This window comes from Rattus norvegicus, chromosome 5, assembly GCF_036323735.1.
Source record: "Rattus norvegicus strain BN/NHsdMcwi chromosome 5, GRCr8, whole genome shotgun sequence".
Lineage (NCBI taxonomy): Eukaryota > Metazoa > Chordata > Mammalia > Rodentia > Muridae > Rattus > Rattus norvegicus.
Genome location: NC_086023.1, coordinates 124,887,149 through 124,904,217, shown reverse-complemented (window position 1 = coordinate 124,904,217; position 17,069 = coordinate 124,887,149). Strand labels below are relative to the sequence as shown.

At 44.3% G+C, this 17,069-nt stretch overlaps 2 long non-coding RNA genes across 8 annotated transcripts; one reads left to right on the top strand and one right to left on the bottom strand.

Moving 5' to 3' along the window:
• Positions 1-313: 313 nt before the first annotated feature.
• On the bottom strand, positions 314-1,971 carry LOC120103169 (uncharacterized). Of its 2 annotated transcripts, none has more exons than XR_005505272.2 (3): positions 1,929-1,971; positions 639-855; positions 314-523 (listed from the first exon to the last, which is right to left on the bottom strand). It is a non-coding gene; the product is annotated as an uncharacterized LOC120103169 (long non-coding RNA). The 2 variants fall into 2 exon arrangements; XR_005505273.2 differs by lacking the exon at positions 1,929-1,971 and adding an exon at positions 968-1,466.
• On the top strand, positions 1,533-7,096 carry LOC102547236 (uncharacterized). Of its 6 annotated transcripts, none has more exons than XR_010051941.1 (5): positions 1,533-1,652; positions 2,870-2,950; positions 3,127-3,366; positions 5,141-5,232; positions 6,952-7,096. It is a non-coding gene; the product is annotated as an uncharacterized LOC102547236 (long non-coding RNA). The 6 variants fall into 6 exon arrangements; XR_010051942.1 differs by having other exon boundaries at positions 3,127-3,392; XR_010051940.1 differs by having other exon boundaries at positions 1,553-1,707.
• Positions 7,097-17,069: the final 9,973 nt, after the last annotated feature.

Genomic DNA, 17,069 nt, shown 5'->3' with positions numbered 1-17,069 from the left:
TCATTTGTTTGTTTGTCTTTTATTTTTTATCTTTTGGGACTGGAGTCGCAGACCATTGAAAGCCACCATGTGGGTGCTGGCAACCAAACCCAGGTCCTTCGTAGAAGCAAGTGCTGTTAACCACAGGGCCATGTCACTCGCCCCACTCATTTATCTCTTGATGACAAACATTATGACTTCAGTGAGGCCAAAGGTACTTTGGGGCAATGAGAGGGGAAGAGGAAATTGCGGGGGCCGAAGGGTTCAGTGGAGGGAGGGCCGGGGAAATGGAGAGGGCAGGAGGATTACATCTGAACTAAATATGAATGGACAGTTTTTGGCATTTTTTCTTTAATAATGTATCATCTATCACTTACACTGTATTAGATATTATAAATAATAAAAACTTTTCAAGGTAAACAGACAGTAGGAGAATTATGCTTGGCACCATGTTAATTATCATAAGATGCAGATGGGAAATACTCTTGTCCCTCTAACGGTTGGCCTGGAGAAGGTCCACAAGTCCCTCTGTGATGTTCTTAGTCTTTAAAATGAAGGTCAACAAGGTTAACTTCAGGACTGATGGCCATCTGAACCATGGTATGGTGCTTAGCACTTTACAAGGCCCCACATGCCGTTCCTCTCCTTTCTCCACTTACCTTAAATCGCTGTGTCCGTGTCGCAATGCACAGGCCACACCTAACTGCGGGAATGAGGTAGCGCAGTTCCATCCCTCACCCCCAACCCCAGTGATCTCCAATTGCTCACGAGCCCCGATCCTGTGAGTGAGCAGATCCCAGTGAGTGGGTGTCCAGCTCCACCCGAAGGCAAATCACACAGCTGACACGGGGAGGGGGAAGGGAGCAAATCCAGTCACTGTGAAGAATTGGAGATTTGAAGTTTGAGTTTTGACCAGAGTAAAACTATATCTCACTATACCTTAGGAATGAACACTATCAGTCAAGAAAGATGAAATCTGACCAAGTACCTGGTACTCAGAGGATCTGCTCTAGCCCCGGGCCAGGAGAAATGGCCCCATGAGTTCCAGTTAATCAGGGACAAGGAAATGGCTGGCTGCGTGTCTCAGACTATTGCCTCTGGAGAACAGCACCATAGACCTTTCAGACCGCTCCTTAATTATCTTTCGTATGAGCTCTACTCTCTAGCTGAGAACTGAGGCACGCACAAGTTAAGTAGCCTCCTCTGGGCAGCATTTAGCAAATGGAAGGATAGGAATTCCAGTCCAGACAGCCAACTCCACCCTCGCAGCCAGCCCGTTTGCCTTTTCTTTCAATTTTCAAGAAATACCAAACAATAAGCCCACAGGATCTGAGAACTTAGAAGTTTAAAGTGGTTTCCCCCAATTAAGTTCTGAAAGTGGGAGGTTGGAGATCTTAACAGATAGACTGAACTTGGGCTTAACTTCTTCTATATATTTCTTTTACTATCTTTGGTTTGCTTTTCCTATAGGGGACATGATGTGCCCCTCTTTTTTAAGAATTCTGTTGCCTTGAAGAGATACCGTGACCATGGCAACACTTACAAAGGAAAACATTTAATTGGGGCTGGCTTATGTCATCATTGTGGGAAGCATGGCGGCATGCAGGGAGACATGGTGTTGGAGAAGGAGTGGAGAGTTCTACATCTGGATTTGCAGGCAGCAGGAAGAGACTGTGAGCCATTAGACCTGGCTTGAGCTTCTGAGACCTCAAAGTCCACCTGCTAGTGGTACACTTTCTCCCAAAAAGCCACATCCATTCCAACAAGGCCACACCTCCTAATAGTGCCACTCCCTACAAGTCTGTGGGGGCCATTATTATTCAAACCACCCCAACCCACCCTCATTAAGGGCCCATCTATTCTTTGGGCCACTGCCCTGGAAACATAACAGTCACTACCATCTTCTCCAGAGAGCCTATGGCTACCTACAAAAGACAAAATCTGTTTACCTTCCCTCACAGAAGGAGGGGTTTGGAAGGGTCTTTAGACCTTTACCTAAAATTCTAGCCATTCTCTGCCTTCTGTGTTCTACATTCTAGGTGTAATTCTGTCCAAAGTGCCTGTAGGCTAGGGAGATCTATAAGAGGTGAAGAGTTAATGGTGACTTCCCCCATATTTGCAGTTTGGGGGAAGTCACTGCTCACGCTAGGGTGAGACTTTTCAGTGGTGAAGCTCTTTGGGGGCTACCTACATCCTTCAAAGAACCTCTGGCTTGTGCTTCTGTAGTTCTCTCAATAGACTCATTGGATCACTGAGCTAGACTTGGGCACAATCATAACTTTGGTCCCTGGTTTCAGCCTATCTGGAGTGAACAAACATTCATTTGTGAATTCCCAGGAAAAATAACGCAACAGGCAGCGAGCATCAGACAACTGTATTCCGGCACATTCTGGATTGTTCCAAACCTTTCAGCCTTAGATATTACTTGAAGCTGCTTAGTGATTCCTATCACGTCATGGTTTTTCATTTCTTGGCAAATATATTACTTACACTTTGCACTGCAAGTAACGGCTTATCCACAATACCCTAACGGAAAAAAAAAGGAATTTTTTTTTAAATGGAAAAGTGGGAAGAAAGCCTGTGCATTCTCCATTTCCCTGGGTAAGCCTTGAGCGCGATCTGTCATGTGGCGACAAGGCTGGGGCGCGCAGATTGATTGTCATTCAGGATGCTGCTGCTGGAGTAGCCCGCTATTAATATTAACGCTATTATTGGTTACATTAATCATGTCTGAGGACTTTCAGCAGAACATGTAATTTGTTTATGTATAATTTATACCCCGACTACTTTCAAAGGGGAAAGAAGGAAAGGGGAAAGGAAGTTAAATTTATTGGAAGTCTATCATATAACAAGCGACACAACATCTGTTGTATTCTATTTTTCATGACAGAGTTTTCAGGGTTGCTTCCCTTCTTCTTCTCACCGAAGAGGGCGAGATCAGAAAGATCATGGCAGATGCTCTGGCACTCAGGTTCGATTCTTCCTTTTCATTTTCTCTATAAGCTGCCCCTGCTTTGTGGTGTGTGTGTGTGTGTGTGTGTGTGTGTGTGTGTGTGTGTGTGTGTGTGTGTGTGTTTTTGCATGTGGAGGTCAGAAGTTGACATCAGGTGTTTTTATCTGTCATTCTCTACCTTATCCCCGAGACAGGGCTCACATTGAACTTGGAGCTCATGAACTACACCTGTTCTGCCAGCCCCTGGCATACGCCTGTCTCTGCCTGCAAGCACTGGACCACAGACATGCGCTTGACCATCAGACTTTTCCCATGAGCGAGAAGGACCCAGACTCCACACTCCACTGAGCCACCTCTTCTCTTCCATTCCTCATGGGAGCCTCAAAAGACTCGAGTGCTAAGATATCAAATAAAATAAGACGGTTAAAGAGAAGGTGAGGGTTCTATAGAGGACAGGCAGGTAGGTGGGTAGGAAGGGATGGGCAAAGAATCAGAAATGTGGAATGAATTACTGTACAATATAAGCCTATTTGTAGTTTATATGTTATGATGAAATGCCTAGAACTATCTTGGAGGTCTGTCAACCTATAAAAGGCTTACTTGTTCTTTGCTTGAGAAAAGTGTATAATCCAGTACTTAGTGTTCCCATTTTCTATTTATATTAATTAATAGCATGCTAACATGTGATTTAGCAAGATGAATTTTTCTTTAGTTTTGAGAATTTCATAGTTTATACAATGAAATATGACCACATCTATTCCCCCATTAAAATTATTCCTAATGGCATATTGTTATGCCCAGAGATTATTAGTACATCTCTCAAACCCTCCTCAGAGAAGTTTCTTCTTGCAATTAAGAGAACAACTGGTCAGTGTGCAGAGAATAAGAAGAAACTATGGAATATTCAGCCCTAAATGGTATATTTATATCATGCTTCTGCTCACAAAGCCCAGAGATCTGTGAAGAGGGGGCAGAGATTGTAAATTAATTTTTTTAAAGATTTATTTATTCATTATATATAAGTACACTGTAGCTGTTTTCAGACACACCAGAAGAGGGCATCAGATCTCATTACAGATGGTTGTGAGCCACCATGTGGTTGCTGGGATTTGAACTCAGGACCTCTGGAAGAGCAGTCAGTGCTCTTAACCACTGAGCCATCTCTCCAGCCCCCAGATTGTAAATTAATTAAAAAAAATAATTTTTGACACACAGGACAATTGCATGTGAACTCATAGTCATCATGACGGAATGTGTAAGACCTGTATAAACTCAAGCTAGACAAAATCCCAGCATGGGGATGGCACAAAGCCCCATCCATAGATTAGGAGTTTTTGGAATTTGATATCTACTGGGAAAAGAAAACCGTTTTCTTTAAGGATGTCACCTCTTGTAAGTTAACCACACTCCAGGACAGGTCTCATATCCAAAGCACATGGGTAATACAGATTGGACTTGTGCTATTTAGTTTTATGTCAACTTGACACAGGCTAGAGTCATCTGAAATGAAGGATCTCAACTGAGAAAATGATCTGGCTGTAGAACATTTTCTTAATTAGTGTTTGAAGGGGGGGGTCCTAGCCTATTTTGCGTGGTACCAACCCTAGGCTGGTGGTCCTGGGTTCTAGAAAACAGGGTGAGCAAGTCATAGGGAGCCAGTAATCAGCAGCTCCTGCCTCCAGGTTCTCTGTCCTGTTTGAGTTCTTGCCCTGACTCCCTTTAATGATGGTACTATTATGAGGAAGGACAAGCTAAATGAACCCTTTCCTCTCCAAGTTGCTTCTGATCACCATGTTTCATCATAGCAATAGTAACCCTGACTAAGACAGAACTCAAATTTTTTTTAAAGGAGGACATGAGGATGGGTGGGTAAGGTAGTTTGGAGTAGACCTGAGAAGAGTTTTGGAAGGGACAGTGGATATGATTAAAGTGTATTATATGGAATTCTCAAAGAATCGGTAAAATATAACTTTTCCTTAGTTTTGAGAATGCCATACCATATACAATGAAATATGACCTCCCCATTTCTCTCTCCCAAGTTCACCCATGGTCCTCTCAACATATCCCATGCAAATTCATACCTTTTAAACTTTGACCTTGAAGAATGTTAAGCAAACATGACCAAGTCAAGTTGGTCTCCTTTAAACAACCTCTTTTCAAAGATTTGCTTATTTTTATGTTGTATGTCTGAATGTTTTGCCTGCATAGGTGGATATGGGCCACTGTCATCCTGGTATTTGTGGAAACCAGAGGGTAAGGGATCCTGGAGAGCTGGAGTTACAGGTGGTGTGAGCTGACAGGTGGGTGCTGAGACCTGAACCTGGGTCCTCTGCAAGAGCAGCAAATGCTCTCAACTACTGTGATAACCTCAACAGCCCATGCGTCCCCCACTTTTTCATGATCATTTAAGGAGAATTTTAGCAGCTGTTTTGCACCAGGTGTCCTGCTTGGAGCTAGGGATGTGGTAGTCCTTGGTTTCTTGTATAGAAATTTCCTTCCTCTACTAATGCCAGTTACATTATGTATGCTCCGCTCAGATGAATTATTAAGATGTTTTCTGATATGCTTGTCTTGTTGAGATCAAAGAAGGAATACTCCCCCGTGGCAAGGAGATGGGGAATACTTGACTCCTAGGCAAGTAGGAAATCATTACCGATATCAATCACTCCCATGTTCCATCACCCAGAAAAGTGGGTCCTTAGTTAGAAAACTCAAGCTGGGGATTTCTCTCTCTCTCTTTGGGTCTCATTTACTTATATCAGGACTTCAAGGCATAGCCACACCTCATGACTGTAATGCATAAAGGCCAGGAGTTATTAGGATGTAGGGATGGTAGGGCTTGCCACAAAATCCATAGGTCAATTGATATCTCAGTCTATTTGTGCTGTTAAAACAAAATCCTTAGACTGTCTGATCTAGGAATAGAGTAACTTTAATGATCATAGTCACGGAGGCTGAGAACTCCGAGATCAAGACAGTAGCAGGTGTCTGCTCAGAGCCCAGTCTTTGCTTTCAGGGAGATGCTTTTAGCACAGCACGCTCTGCACAGGATGAATGCGTTTGGATCCTCACAGGGTGGGAGACAGGAGGGCAAAAAGGCCTTGCCATATTTCCTGCTAGCTCTTTCAGAAGGCCCTCTGAAAACCTCCACATGGGATATATTAAACTACAACATGAATTTGAGGAAGGACACAAACATTTTAATCATAAACATTGGAACGGTTCTCATGAATCATAGTTTTAAAAGCAAGCTGACTTCATACGCATTAGAAAATTCTCTTGAAGTCTGAGAGGTGGCATTGCTCTTCCCTTTGAGGCAGGGGTGGCTTTTCTCTAGCACTCACGTCCACACCCCTTTTCCTCTGGTTCTTCTGCCTTAAATGTTGTGCTTATGTTTTATGGGTAGACGGTGCATGCAAGCATCCCTGGACTGCAGAAGCAAGATGGCTTCTGGACTGTGGATGCAGGGAAGGGGTTTAAGAACATCCAAGTTAAAGAACTTTAAAATTTATTTTGAAAAAGAAAAAGGAGCATTTTTTATTTGTTCTTCATGCGTCGCCGGCAACCATGTTATAAAACCTGTTATTGTTAGATATTTCATTTTAACTTCTACTCTGCAATAGTGGAAAAGCAAATGCTTTTGGTCCACGTGTGGGATGGAGTGTTAAATAAGAGGGTCATGTCCTTTGAGGTTGGCAGGGCTGCAATACTGATTAGTGGGTCATTTTCCAGGGCTGAAGAGTGTGGAGAAGGGGTACTGCGATGCAACCAGTCTTCCTCACACATCGAAGCTGTGGTTGTTATTCTATAAATATAGCTAAGGAGGGGAGGCAGGACACTTTGTTCTCATCATATCTAACTTTTATCTCCCAGTCTTAGGCCCAGGAGAAGAGTGTATTTCTAACCATACTTGGAAGCAGATTTAAGAATGTGACCACATTTGGGAATAGTCTGTAGTAAAAAGAAGTGAATATGACTTGTGGGACTATTAAATTGTCCACCTCCCTTTCTTTTTGCAGCAATCATGTAACATGTCTGGTTATGATGGACTAGGCACAGAACCAGAGTGGTCTGTATCCCTGAGCTGCTAAGAGAACTATGATTCGGCTTCTGTTAACCAAGCACCAGCTTGAACTATGAATAAAACTGTATTGCTTTAAAGGACGAAGAATCTGGAGTAATTTGTAACTGTGGCAAAGTCTCTCTTATCCTGACTGATACACCTGTCCTGTATTCATTATAAAATCATGGTTACTTTGAAAGGGAAAAGAAAGTCAATGGGAAGAGTTAGCACAGACCGAATGGGAAAATGTCCTGAAATGGGAAGGGTTAGCCAACTCCGTGGGTGGGGCATCAATGGAAGATCAGACTGTAGTGCTGACTGATATGATCTGAGCTCCTCTGAGTAACAGTGGTTATTACTTTACATGTATCATAATCCTATTTTGTCAGTGCTCTTAATCATATGATACAAATGGATAAACTGAAGTATAAAGAGATCTCTAGTTTACATGGCCCATAAGAAGCAGAGCTGGGTTTCAAACTCAGCCCTTATTGGTGAGGTAACATCAGATGCTTGTAGTCATTGCATAGTGGGCTGATGACCTCACAGAAGCTCACAGGCGTGACATTACTATGATCTGAGGAAGAGTTGGTGTCAAACACTTAGAGAGTTACTGGCAGCATCTTAGAGACGGATTTCAATGCCCAGGGAGAGAGCCTGATGTGCCTAGGAAAGGTGCCAGAGCATCAGACAAGCAGACAAGCATTAGGGCCTCTCACAGAAGGCACGTGAACATGAAGACTAGAAGCAGATGCCCAGCTGGCAGAGCCAGGAACATGCAATGGAGGCTGGGGACTAGGCAAGATATAATGACACCTTAGCGACAAAAGACTGTTTAATGTGCATCAGACTAGCGGAAGAATGACACCAGGTCTTCCTGCTAGGGGGATGCCCCCATCTTCCTACCTACTTGGTTGATAATTTCTGGGCCTGAAAAGATCTTGCTCTGTGATCAAGGCCTCTAGACCTGCCCAGTGTGTCTGGGCATCAAGGTAGAAGAGGAGAGATTCTTGCCCTAGAGGAGACAAAATCAAAGCTACAAAATCCATGCTCTGTGGGCAACGTGGACAAAGTCTTGCTATTGTGGATTTGGTTTCTGGCCAATTCTGATTCAACTTCATGTCAGCTCTGTCTTATCGGCTCCTCAGCCTTCTGATCCGTATAATGGAATCACATTCTACTTCCACATGGTTGCAACTGTGAAATTATACGAGGCATAGGGAGAAGCAGTCACAGTAGGTAACTCCTGCAGGAACATAGTACTTCTCCAGCCTCTCACTTACAGAGGGAAACCTATGTCTCTGTTCAGAGAGGGAGGCAGGCTTCACAGAGCTATCAAGATTTGACTCTTAGTCCTAATGGGACTGAGGGTGGGGGAGGGGGCTCAGTCTAAAGAGAGAAGAGATCTAGATCAACAACTGACAAGCAGCTCTCCTGAGCAGACCTTAAGAGGGCTAAAAGGTGCAAGGCAGGGTTTATGCTTTCAGGAGTTGTGGCATTTATCATGTGGCCTTCCTCTGCTCATATCCATCCCCCCCCCACTCACTAGCAGTGTTAGCAGCATGGTCATAAGCTCAGACCCAAGCAATGAAGAGTCAGTGCAACAGCTCGAGAGGAGGGGAGGTGCTGACAGGCCTCACCACCATGGCCTGTCTGAGAGATAGTGATCTGATTGGAGAGGCTGAAGGAGGCAGATTATTTATTCAGATTATAAGAAGAAAGTCTTTGTCATTGAAAGGAAGGGATCCCCGGAGGGCAGGTATGCTTCTGCCAATAAGATGTGTTTCTCCATGAGCAGGGGATGCTTCTAGCCATGGTGGCACAATCCACATGGACATTAGCCAGGGAGAACTCAGTGTGCAGTGACTTGTTCAGAGGCATTTTTACAGTGAGGCATCTAATCACCCTTGTGGACATTTGTTGCATTGAATTACCTCATGTAGTACTTGCAAGCACTAGGTAGGATATGCCCTAAATCCCCATTTTGCAGATGAAAGAACAGCAGGGTTTGATTGGGCCTGGTTTGGCATGTCGGGGAGGAAGAGGAAACTGGGAGGGCTACAGAAGAGTGACAAACTTGAAAGTTCCGTGATGAGCATGATCAGCCAGTTTGCTGGGTACCTCCCTGCTCTTGGCTACTCCTTACATCCTATCCATGCCCACATCAAATGTTCCTAGGTCCTCATGCATTCAACAAATATTAGTCTCATTTTCTCTGTGAGCTAGAGTAGGCCAAGAAATGCAGAAGTGAACAAAAGGACAATGTCTACACTTTAAGGAGCCAACATTAGGTCACAGGTGAATCTTTCCAGGGTGCTTGCATTCTCAAGTACTATAGGGGATCAATAATTGGGGACAGAAGATTGGCAACCTCTGCCACACAGAAGGTGGTCAAGAACTTCAGGCCCTTCCTGAATTCCTGACCTGTTCATTTTTTCAATACATATTTTTGAGTACCGGCTCATGGTATTGAGTTAGGTAGGTGCTGTTCTCTGTATTGAGGACATAACGAGCGACCTGTATCCAGATGCCCATGAAGGTTCTCAGTTGAGTCTTCCACAAACATGTCAAACCGAGCAAGACCACAACCTAACCCAAGATCTGACCCCTTGACCTGCTCCAGCAACAGAAAGATCATTCACCTTCCTTGAAGATACTTTGGACCTTCCTAAACGCCATTCTCTGTGCATCATTCGGCAGCGACTGGCAAAGGCTCTGTCTCTGTGCCCACTCCTGTATTTGGTACTTGGTTCTTACCCACCGGAAGTCAGAACAGTCTTTGTCATCAAGGGACTTAGTTCAGTTTCACCTCAGAAGACTATTAGGCTTCTAGAAGATCTCACTAGTCCATTGGTTCTCAATATGTGGGGCATGATCCCTTTTGGGGGGTGTCAAACAACCTTTTCACAGGAGTCACATATCAGATATCCTACTTATCAGATATTAACATTATGATTCACAAATGTAGCACAATTACAGTTATGAAGTAGCAATGAAAATAATTTTATGATTAGGGTCACCACAACATGAGGAACTGTATTAAAGGATTGCAGCATTAGAAAGGTTGAGGACCCCTGCCCTAGATAATTTCTTTAGTGAGTCTCCTCTATAGGGAGATGTATGTTTAGACCCAGGATGCCCCTGTCTCTGGTCTCCCATTCCACATCAAGCAAGTTTTCTGGGTCTTTCCAGATTGATCTTCCCATAGGTAAATGTGATAGTAATACTGTGCAATGAAAAAACACCCCTGACCCCACCACAAGGGGTGAAGTCTAAAGTTTTTTCACATACCAAAGGCTCTTTATAACTTTCCATAACTGGATTCTGGGGCTATTCCACCTTTGGCTACAGATGCCTGTGCAGTTGATTTCTTCATTCCTGGGCTTACAGTGATTCATTGCTGTCCAGATATTTGCCTGATTTTCTCTTTTCTACCTAGAACTCTGTTTCTGATGTGCCCACCACCCACCTTGACAGCCACGCTCAAGAAAGGCAACATAGATTGAGGGCTGCCATTGTTTTCAAGTAGCTGGGATGCAAACCCCCCCAGCTATTCCCAGATCCTTTCCAAATGCTTGGCTTCTAATCAGCTCAGACCATGGAAATAAAATAATGTTTCAGGCAGCTTCAAGGCAGTCATCCGGCTGTGTGCCTGCCTCAAGCACAGGGGGGACATTTTAGCATCCAGTCCAATGTCCAAATCTGCCTATTTGGCCACAAATGTGCATCTTCCCTTCATGTGAAAATTGCCCTGGGCTCTGGGAATAACAGTAAATTGGCCTCATTCTGGCGAAAGTCACATATCAGACTGGGAAAGTGGAAGGGTACTCAGTCCTTCACACTGTGCTGCAGGCCCAGCCAGCAGCGCCGGCTCTGTGGATCTGAAGCATTTCTGATCTGATGATCCCTCTCTGTACTCTGTCTTGACCATCTGTCAGAGATGCAAATGCCACACAGTGCTGGTTAACTTGAACAAGGGGTTTGGGAATAGGGCACTGAGCTAGAAAACGTGGAACCTTCTTCTAAAAGTGAGTCGGAAAAGCTATATTTGGAGGAGCCATAAAGGTCTTAGAGAATGGAAATACAAATTTCATCTGTTATAGGTAAACACCCCAGTGATGTATCCTTTCAACTGACTGTATGGTTAAGCCGGACTTCTTAGGATACTGCTAGATGGAGTGGGGAGTGGCCTATTTGTCAGTGTGCAATTGCAAGAACATGGAGTTCTCCTAATATTGGACAGAGAGAATTTCATACAGAGATCTGGTCCTACCCTGAGAGCTACAAGAAAACCAGAGGTTAGTAAAAAACTGGAAGAAGCCACTAGCCTGGAGATATCATCAGGCTGAGATCTGAGAACATCCAGGGGGAGCCAGAACCACATGACTACTAACATGTGTATCTCCTGAGGCTTCATAGAGAAGAATAACTCCGCTTCTCCCTTGTCTTCTCCTCCAGTCTCCTGGCAGCACCTCCTACTCAACAAGGAGAGGCAGGGTTCACCTGGTGGAAGGGTTTGGAAGAGGCATTCTGTTGGACTGAAGGGAGTTCGGCAGGGATGAAGAACTGTTCTGAGCATGACTGGATAGAGGGCAGGCATATGTGAGGAAAGCATTTGTAAAGAGACAGACGTCTCCCACAAGATTGAAACAACATGGTCTTTCTGTGAATTAGGAGGGGTCAAAGGTTTGAGAGGAGCTCACATAACCATAAGACAAGACAATTTGAAAGAGGCCAGGAGAAGCAGAGAAAACAGAGAAAGACTGAGCCACAGCTTTCTGGTCTCCCCAGCAGAGAAAGAGAACTTCAGTCCTTCAGTCTGAAAGTGTGTCTGTGCCTGTGCCTGTGCCTGTGCCTGTGCCTGTGCCTGTGTCTGTGCCTGTGCCTGTGCCTGTGCCTGTGCCTGTGCCTGTGCCTGTGTCTGTGTGTGAATAGGGTTTTGAATGGTATTCAGAGTCCAAAGCCCTAAGGTTGGAGGAATTCTCCTGCAAGGGGTGAGAGGGAGTTGTGGTTGTCAGAGCATGCTGACTGTGGAAGAGGAGTACAGGGCACCAGGATATCATCTTGCCTCCTTCTGTTCTACTCAACGGCAGCAGCAGCAACAACAAATTCTACACTTCCTACTTTATCATTGATCCTGAATACCAGATTCCAAAATGTTCTTCTACCTCTCCACAGACAATTGCATTCCTATCCTGAGTTATGTTATCTAAGAGGACAAGCCTTTGTTTGGAGTTAGATTATCTTTTGGAAGGACTTACAGGAGCCAGGAATCCAGTCAGATGCATAGTGTAGTCTGACAAGGGACTATTCTTTCGGGTTGAAACTAAGGAAATAAAATCTGAGCTGTGGCTGAAAGACGCTTGGGAAGCATATGCAGATCACCTCTCTAGGTGACTGCTCACAAGGGCAATTATTTAGGACACTCTCGGGAGTATCTAAATAATCTCCTTAAAATTTGTCTGGTTACCTAATGATTGAGTACCACGTGATTATCCCAGCCAGGAAGGGCACACCAGTCCTTCACGTCTATAAAGTACTATGTACTTTCTACAACACGGAAATCGAAGGACACACAAATCAAGAGAGAAGGAAAGCAGAATAGAAGAGCAATGTTCTTATGAAAACTCTTTTTCCAAAGCCCAACACTGTCAAAAGAGACAGGGAGTCAATATCTGAGGGCATTTTAGGAAACTCACTATCAGAGGTTAGGAAGCTGTAAACCATATCATTCAGTTAACTAAAAAATTTCTGAAAGATTATTTGGAGTGATTACAAAATAACACTCACCATTTGCCCCTCCAAGCTGTCTCTAGTAGCCTCTTTCTTTTACTTACCTGTGGTGGTTTGAATAAGAATGGCTCCCAAGGGCCAGGAAGGGTAGTATTTTAAAGGATTAGAAAGATTAAAAAGTGTGGCCTTGTTGGGGGAAGTGTGTCACTGGGGTGGGCTTTGAGACTTCAAAAGTCCTTCTCCCTCTCCCTGTCGCCTTCCCTTTCCCTCCCTCTTCCTGTCCTCTTCCCCCTCCCCCTCCCTCCCTCTCCCCCTCTCTTCGCTCTGGCTATGGGTCAGGATGAAGAACTCTCATTTGCTTCTTTGGCATGATGTCTGCTTGCATGCTGCCAATTTAGGAAGACACTTTGAGTGGATTAAACTGCCCCAAGATTTAATCTACACTGGGCCTGCCTGGCTTTGAGAAGCTGATTTTGTTTACTTATTGAAGCAAGAAATTCCTTTTCTTGCAGCAGAAACCCTGGGTGAAAACCAAACCATGATTTCAGAATTCATTATTGCCAACACAGAAAACAATAGAACATACACCTGCATTTCCTGGATTAGGCAGTATCAGAAGCCTAACCAACCACCCAGGGCTAGTGAAGTCAGCTTGGAGGAAAGCCGTTGTTAACTGCTACTTTCCTAAACTAGCATAATTCTTAACTACATTACAAACATTGGTCCTTATAGTCACAGATAAGTGTAGTTTTCATCTCTCACCAAGGAAACTTCTCTTTGCAATAAGTGGAGAACACTACCGAAAAGCACAACCAATCAAAACATGCTGTTGTAGAACCTAGTACCAGCGGATACAGCTACGATATAACTGCCACAACCAAGGCTCCGAGATCACTGAGGAACGGGGGACCAAAAGACTATAAAAGTCAGGGGAATAGGGAGTTTGCTGTGGTACTGTGACTCCCAGGAATATCAGAAACCAGAACCACGAAGTCTCACCAACTCAAGTATCTAAGCATGAACTTAGACATGTGATAATAATACACAATTTGACATAATAGACATGTCAAAGTGGACAGGAGAAAGATGAGAGGCCTCAACCTTAAAGAAAGAACCACAGCAACTGAACAATGCTGAGAGAGGAAGAAACAGTCTTCCCCAGGGAAGAACACACTGATTGGTTATGCAATTTCAAACAGTCAGCCCTGAAAACATATACAAAAGTAACATTTGCATCTGTATTTATGCATTTATGTACACATACACGTATATGAATATGTATGTTCATGTAAATATAAATATGTATATGTATGTATATTTGTGTGTTCGTGTAAGATGACAATTTTTTTAAAAGATACTGTGAATTTGAAAGAGCAAGGAGGGGCATATGGGAGAGTTTGGAGGGAGGAAAAATACAGAGAGAATGATATAAATTATATCATAATCTCAAAAATGAAAATAAGTATGTTTCAAACAAGAGATGAGTCCACTTTTTTTTTTCTTCTTGGTTCTTTTTTTCGGAGCTGGGGATCGAACCCAGGGCCTTGCGCTTCCTAGGCAAGCGCTCTACCACTGAGCTAAATCCCCAACCCCAGAGTCCACTTTCCTCCTGTGACATCTTGGAGTATTCCTTTGCCATTTGTGTGGACACGGAGACAGAGTGGGAGCCTTCCCGGGTGCTTGAGAGTTAGGTCAATAAGGGTTGCAGCGAGCTCTTCCGCCCACTGTCTGGAATCGCCACTTAAGTCTCTAGCTACCTGAGAAGAAGGCAAGGGATCACAGTCTCTCCAGAGGAAGGGGGGTATGTATCTGCTATTACAGTGGAGGACTGTCCTTCCCGGGACCCTGCCTCCGACCCAGGGGTCTATGCTGAGCCAGTAGTGTCCTCTCTTTCTCCATCTCTCCACAGCACTCCTCCCACACACACATTCACATGGAGTTATCCCTTCAATATCTTGTCACCGTGATTCTCTGACAGCCAACTTGCATTTCACTCCTCTGTATCTTCTAAAGCAAAGAAGAAACTCCCAGTTTCCCTGACATTTGATAGAACCGGGGATGCTCTTACTACCTCAGAGACGCTCAGCCTGATAATGTATATGAGGAATAGATCATTTACTTACGCTCAAAGCAGATGGACTTTATAAGGAGAAGTACTCTGTAACGCAGACATGGCTGGGAAGAATAAATCAAATCTTTCTGTGTACTTAGGGGAAAAGGAATTATTCAAATGTAGCCTACAGCTTCAGGTCCATTTATGGAGCCTGCAATCCTAAATAGTGACCACCAGGGGGAGCACTAGTCCCATCTCTACACGGGTTCTATTTTTAGAGACTCATACTTGCCTCAAGGAAGAAACCAAAGAAATAAGACTATAATACTTTTTTTTTTAAATCGGACCAACTTATAAATTATTTGTGAGTCCAATAAAAGGCAATTATCAACATTTCCTACTATTTCAAGAGTAATATATTCTATGTTAGAAAAAGATTCAATTTATTCCTTGGCTATGATTCAGATGACAGAAAATTGGAGGCAACTGAACCAAAAGACTGTTCTCCTGTGTAAATCTGTCTTTAAAACCCAAATCATGTGCTTAGGAGAGTGCTCGCTATGACATAAGGAGCCATTGTCTTCAAGGTCCCCTCTCGTCACAGTCACTCGGACAAGCTGTGCCCTTGCTAGGTATGATGTCATAGGACCCTGTGGACAAAACCCAGTCTGTGGCATTCTCTGGTCACCTCAGTACAAGCAGCCTCTGAGGAACTTAGAGAGTTGAAGCATGAGGCCTGGGGGAAGGGGGGATTGCAGACATGTAACAGACTTCCAGGATTCTAGGGGTCAAATCAAAGTTCACAGAATCAAGGACAAGAGGACATTTGTATGAGCAAAGCCCGGAGCCCTGGCACAAGGTCTGCTGCAGAGCCATGCAGTAAGGAAAGCACTGCCAGTCAACTGAACCTCGCCTTTCTGAGGCAGCGAAACTGAGCCTTTGGGCAAACCATCTTCAGGCTGTGCACAGCGGTTCTCTCAGATTGAGTCTCAATATGAGATGCAGTCTTTGTGTCTGTGTGTCTGTGTTTGTGTGTGTGTGTGTGTGTGTGTGTGTGTGTGTGTGTGTGTGTGTGGCCATCACAGGTGGTCAACCAATACCAATTTTCTTCCTGGAAAAGGTTTTGCATTTTCCTAAATACAGTCACAAATACATGGGACCTCTTTGTTTTCACAGATTCTGAGTCTGAGGCTCAGGTGCCTAAGGATTTCCTTTGAAGTCCTAAATGGTTGGGTGACAGAGGACTCACCTGGGCATTGGGCTCTCCTCCTAAATCCCTTGGCTTTAAAGAAGGCCTGTTGTTAGAGGTGTGAGAATTTGGACGCTTATCTGAACTGAGAAGTACTTTTTCTCATGAATGGTCAAGAAAGGTCCAGACAGTTGGAATGAGAGCATGTGGAGGTCTCTCACCCAACTGCATGGACTAGAAGGAGCTGCTTCCCTTGGTTATGTGATGAGCAGATCACATGGACAGAAGAAGATGAGCTGCTAGACCAACCTCAATGACTGTGCCCACCTCCAATCCTTATATTGGGCCTAATCCTCAGTGTGCTTGTGTTTGATAAGATCAGGAGGGTAGAGCCGTTCTGAATCCAATTGACATCTACCTCCTGTCCCACATGACAACAATGAGGAGCTGGTTGTGTCCTAGAACATGGTTTCTGCTCAGACACACATCTGTCTACCTGTGTCTTGATTGTAGATTGCTTGGTCTCTAGAATGGTGGGAAAGAAAGGTCTTCTTATTTAAGCCATTTGGTTTGTGGCATTCTGTCACAGAAGCCCAGAGAGACTAAACAAGCTAGAATCTGAGGGACTTGGAGAAGCATTAGGGCACCATTGGCAGACACATTGCAGATGTCCAGAAGTTAAGGGTGCCACGATAGTGGTCCGGAATGAAGGAAAGGGGGCTATTGGACAAGGAAGGTCCTGACACAAGGTTTGCTGTGAGATTTCATGCTGGAGCAGCACAAGTCCCACAGAGTGGGCTGACCATTCAACAATTCTTGCTCTAGTTTTCAGTGTGGTCACTGTGTTTGCCCATGTTCCATCCTCAGACATCATATTCCTCTCAGCAGCTCATTCTCAACTTCCCTCCTACCTTTCTACCTTCCTTAACCTTTCTCTGCACTCAGGAAGACTGAGTTACAGAGAACCATGACCTGGACGGTGCTGGCAGGTTCTAGTTAGAAGCTCTAGTGTGAAGTCCCAAGGTGAGATAAGATGGTCACAGCAAAAGGACTGGAAGAGCTTGAAGGGGCTCGAGACCCCATATGTACAACAATGCCA